Source organism: Zea mays, chromosome 2, assembly GCF_902167145.1.
Source record: "Zea mays cultivar B73 chromosome 2, Zm-B73-REFERENCE-NAM-5.0, whole genome shotgun sequence".
Classification (NCBI taxonomy): domain Eukaryota; kingdom Viridiplantae; phylum Streptophyta; class Magnoliopsida; order Poales; family Poaceae; genus Zea; species Zea mays.
In genome coordinates, this window is record NC_050097.1 from 12,635,048 (window position 1) to 12,641,047 (window position 6,000).

Here is a 6,000-nt window from a genome sequence, read left to right on the forward strand (position 1 = left end):
ACGACGTACGAACTCGTACTTTAAAGGAGTAGAGATTATGTATGGGTATTTGTCTAATATATATTATTGTATAGCCTCTTTGGACACATTTATCTTTATTTCATATAACCTGTCGAAAGATTTTTTTTAACATCTAGGACCTTCTTTCCTTCTACTATGTCTTTATTTCCTCTTATAGAATCCTATTCTTTCACTGATGTCCCCTTGATTCCTATTGCTCTCTTCGATCCAGTTACTGGTTGCTAACACGTAGGGAACTAAATAAGACAAATCTATGTTGATACATGCTACACAACTGAGCGACATGTAAGGCTCCAGTAAGCCTGTGTGTTGAACCCTCCGCCCAAAAAATACTTAAAAATAAAGTTAATATCAAAGTGAATATGTGGTCGACATACTAGATATCGAACCGATACAAACAACTCAGCTTTATCTTAGCCAAAAGACCGAGAAAGATGAGTTTAAAAAGAGTCAGGCTTTTTTTAATAGCTCGCACGGTCGTTCATCCCCTTCACCTAACAGAGTGGTACTATGTAGAAGCGCTGCGCTGCATTAGCTTTATGTCATGGTATCATATTAGGCTTGAGTGGTTTCCTACGATCCATATATGTAGTAATGACCCACTGGTAAGCATGAAGCGGGAGAGGAACAGATCTACGCACTATGTGGGGGTGTTGTGTTACGTGCGGCTTTCTCTCATGTTAGGTTTGGGTGATTTATCATGGTTCATCTATACACGTAATGTCCCCGTTGGTAGGCAAGAAGTGGAGAAAAACTGACATACGTACTTCACACATGACGCACCACGTACAAAACTCGTACTTTAAAGTAGTAGAGATTATATATGGGTATATGTCTAATATATATTATTGTATAGCCTCTTATGGACACATTTATCTTTAGTTCATATAACCTATCGAAAATATTTTTTTTACATCTAGAACCCTCTTTCCTTCTACTATGTTTTTCTTCCTCTTATAGAATCCTATTCTTTCACTGCTATCCCCCTGATTCCTATTGCTCTCTTGGAACCAGTTACTAAAACAAGATAAATTTGCTGCTCTAAATTTCAGACGTGATGCGGACTAACGTGAGGTTGCATACAGATACAACGCAAGGGACTTATGGGCCTGGGCCGAGCTGGGACGGGGGCATATCCCAGAGCTACAGAATGTAGGGCCTCTCTTTTTTCCAACACAATGTTTGGCCCCCATGGGCCATGGGACACGTCACACGTCAGACCTAACGACCTGTTGTACTGTGCTCTCAATCTCTGGACACGCATCATCCAATGATGATTCAAGCTCGTACAGCCACATGCTAGCGCTCCGAACTCGTGATGAGCGCTCCACTACCACTAGTGAGGACACTGTGCACACCGATCCACTCGCATGTGAGCGTCCGCCGTACGGTCGCAGCTGCCTGGGGCTGGGACTGGGGTGCAGGCTCGCTTGGACGCTACTTTAACACGTATCCACGCTAGAATCATTGGCCATGCAACATGCCAGCGTCTCATGTCTCACGAGAGGTGCCCAGCTTTTACTAGCCGTTGACCCTGCAAAATTACGTCCTACCCCATTCCTGTCGGGTAGCATGCCATCCGCCGCAGTGCACGTAGCACGGTCGCGCCGTGGCTTGTTACCAAGTTTGTTTGTCCGTTTGTTGTTTGTTGGGATGGGGTCTCACGTCTTCAGTGTTTCAAGTGGCAGCGGCACGTACGTGCAGACAGAGAGAGAGAGAGAGAGACCGCCCGGGCGCCTTGGAAACATTTTTGTATTTTTCAGGTGCACGTCGCCCCTCGTCAGTTGGTCCTCTGCGTCAGCGCCTGTCTGGCCGACCGGGGCGGCGTGCTCGCAATCGCAAGGCGCACGTCCGCCCGTGGCCGTGGGACGTCGACGCCTGCCGTGGCAGCTAATAACATTAGGGCCTCCTTTAGAACGCAGCGAAATCTTACAGAAATTAGTCAAAAACATAGGCGAGCGGGACGCGGTGACGATTCCCTTTTCTATTTTTTTATTAAGGTGTGTGGATTAGATAGAATTCTTTATCAGTCCTTTATCATGGAACGAATAGGTTCGTTGCCCTTGCCCCGCCGGTACTTGGAGCCAACCGGCCTGTCGGCGCGTGGGCAACAGCGACGTGCGCGGGCCGGCCGGGGACACGCGCACCGGCGTCCACGAGATCCCTCCGGCCGTCGGCACGGCCCCAGCTCCGTCAGACCGCCCGCTGGCCGCTCCTTCCTACTACAGTAGTAGTACCAGAGGCGAAGTAAACCCGGCACCAACCAGGCAATCACCCACCTAACCCAACCCTCCTCGCGTCACGTGATGGGGGTGGCCCGCGCCGCATCCCAGCCACCCCGCACCCACCGGCAGCACCCCGCGGGCGCGCACACCACTCGCTCGCCAAAGTGACGCCGCCCGCCGGGCTGTGGTTTGGGTGTGGGGACGACGTGGCTTTGACGGCGGCCGCGGTTGCTCGCGGCGCGCCAGTCCAGTCGGCAGCACCAGCGAGTCCACATGCCGAGGCAAATACTAGAAGAAAGACGTGCATGCCCGCTGGCTAGATTGCCCTGCCCACTGCCCAGTGTGTTCTGGTTTGTACGAGCCCGGGCGCCGGGCGGTAATATAACGCAGACAAATGTCGTTGGTCTCGTCCATATGGATTGATCCGACCGTGAAGAACAGAGCAGAGCAGAGCAGAGCAGAGCAGGACGACTTGAGTTGCAGGAGAAGTCAATGCGGTCAATACAACTGCACAGTCCTCGAGATGGACATCGTCGTTGGGCCCACGTGGGGTGCAGGCCCGTGGCCTATGGGCGCTGGGCCGCCGGCCGGCTGGCCTCCACCCGGCGCCGCTTCGGGTGAGAAGTGAGAACAGCTGGAGCACGACGTCGAAACGGCCTCGAGTTGATGCAACGCCAAGTTATTCCGTCTCTCGTCGTCAGTCGTCACACAGTACTACCCGGAACTTTTTTGTCCTACAAGTCAACAAAAAAGGTAAAGGTGCGTGTGGCAGGCTTCGATGCCACGAACGTAGAGTCGCTCTCGGCGCTCCTGCAGGGAGCAGGAAAGCAACGCAGTCCTGTAGCTAAGGTTCGATGGGGATAGGAGGAGCATGGGGATGGGAGTTGCTGTGTGCTTCCTGTACAGTCCAAGACCCGACGACTTGCTTTAGAACCACCACCAACTTGGTACGTGATGCCACAAACGCACGCTAACGAAAGCGGTAGAAAAATCTCGCAGAACTACTAGGCAATTGTAAACCAGTGATATGCCTCTGTCCGCAGCCGGAGCGGAAGCTTGCCTCCTCCCGGTCCATCACCTGTACCAGCTGTCCTACGATGCCCAACCAGCGGCGAACGCCTTCTACACGCGCCCGGCGCCCCACATGGTCGCGGAGGCGGGATACACGCAGGGGGAGGGGCCCGTCCCCCGTCGCGTACAGGTGCCCCGACCGGCGTACCAGCGATCGATGAGGTGGCCATGGCCATGGCGTACAGGTGCCCCGACCGGCGTACTGGACCATGCTAATCCCACATGGTCTTCTAAATAAAACTTTGCCATTGCCCGTTATCTGCTCCCTACGATCCATTACCCGCCTGCGTCGCAGATGTTTTCGAGGCGCGGTGTATAGAAACTAGAAACTGGCAAAGGGAAGCCATTTCTGGAGAAGAAATAACACATGCTGCTGACCCCTGACTAGCCAGTCAGCCCTGCTTGATAGTGATATACCTTGCAATTTGAATATGTGTAGGGCCCGTGCCAGGTCCAGCTAGCAGTAGTAGTACTGGGGTAGCAGGCTACGATGTCTACCTGATTATGGCCCTGTTTGTTTCGGCTTCTGGCAGCTTCTGGCCACCAAAAGCTGCTGCGGACTGCCAAACGCTCAGCTTTTCAGCCAGCTTATATAAAATTTGTTGGGGCAAAAACCATCCAAAATCAACATAAACACATAATCGGTTGAGTCGTTGTAATAGTAGGAATCCGTCACTTTCTAGATCCTGAGCCATATGAACAACTTTATCTTCCTCCACACGTAATCGTAATTATACTCAAATTCTCTTCATAGCCAGATTCTCCCCACAGCCGTATTTTCAGAAAAGCTGGTCAGGAAAAAGCCGAACCAAACAGGCCTATGTGTAGGCTCTAGCGCTCTTGTTGCAGCTTTACCTATATTTTCTTTTGCCGAGGCTCTATGTTTGACTTCTGGTCAACCTCTGGGCTACGGTACACTGTTGTTTTTGTATCCAGGCCTGCCATAGTCAGGCTACGGTGTCTATCTGATTAAACTAAACGAGGCGCTGGTTCTGGAAGCGTCGCGAAGGCCAGTTCCGTCCGTGGAGCTTTGAGCGGACAGCTTTGCGAGCGAGAGGAGACATCAACCGGTGATTGACGATCGGACGGTTCAAAAAAATTTTGACGATGTGCATGGCCTTATCATTGCCGTTTCTGTTCGGCTTTAATATATAGGAAATTTGTCGTCGTCTAATTTATTTTTTTTTAACTAAAATACGATAAATAAAAAAGAACGGTGAGACCAAAGTTTTTTTCCTTGCACACAGCTACAGTCTTATTTTCTTCATTATTACAATTAAATACTATATGTCTAAACACGTGTTCGATTGGAAACTGATATAAAATATACTACAGTTATGTTAAAGCATACATTAAATTTTAGTATTATAAACTGTAGTTTTTAGAAACAAAGTTCTCAAATATGCCCTACCTCTTATAAAAACTGTAATCATATCTAGATGCATACTTAATTTAATATAAATTTTAAACTCTAAAAATGCACATGCACCTCACATGTCACGTATTACGAAGTACCTGGAGCGAGAGTAGCGTTTCTGTTACGAGAAATAGCTGTGCGCGGTGCATCCATTATCCATATACGCGCGCGCTGCCTTGTAGGAGTGACGATGCGTCTATGAGGCCATCACTCCTTGTTGTGTCTGACTTTGTATAGGAGTGAATGCCTGCCGTGCCGCCCGATGAAGCAACTTCGAGACGGATTTGACACGACGAAGTTAGGACACTGGCAGCGCAACACCTAGAAATGGATCTGGAATGGATTCCAGCTCGTCGTCTCTCCTCTCTGCGGCTCGTCCGTACATACACAGTGGTTCCAAGAGAAGAAGAAAAACAAACATATGACGACGCGACATGGGCAAGCAAGACATGTTCAAGTGTTCAACTTCGACAGGCCAGCCAGCCATGGTCAGCCTGTGATCCATTGATCCAGACTTGAGATCTACAAGCATACATGCATACTCCGTCCATCATTCATGAGAAGTGCAGTGGTTCCCAACCATCATTCTGCAAAGACTAGAGCCAATTCCTTTATGTTGTTAGACACGTATAACAATCCATTGTACTTATGATATTTATGCCCCTCCTCTTTTCTAGTGTTTGGTGTAACACATCAGTGACCTTCGTTATGTTTTCCATAAGGAGTAGAATAAATACAGAATCAAAAGCTACGATAATCCAAGGTGCACCTCTAGCATCACCAGGAGATCGAATACCTCAGTAACAGACCGATCAATTGCAATACTACGTAGAACTAGGCCTCATCAATTCGTTTCATTCTCCTCCCATGATGCAAAACTTACCGCCGCCAGTTTCTTCAATTTTATTTTGCACATTTCGAGCATATATGCTAAGGAGTTCGGTTTGGACTCCATGTGAAGTATACTTTGCATTTTTGGAGCATTGTTCAACACAACACCATCCACATCCTTGTTACAGGAAGCTAAAAGCTATACCCATTCTATGAAAAAGTTGCCTTGGTTAGTTGAGTACAGAGATTCATCATGGCCTTTAAATGAGCATGCTTGGAAAGATTAGAGGAACACCTCCCTCCGCCTACCGCCTGGACGTGGTCACCGAGCAGTTGAGCACGGCGAGGGGCCGAGGACGCGAGGGATTCCACCGCCCGCCAGCTACTAGAACGCGATCCGTCGGGTGTCGGGCACTCTGGCGTCGGTGCCGTCTT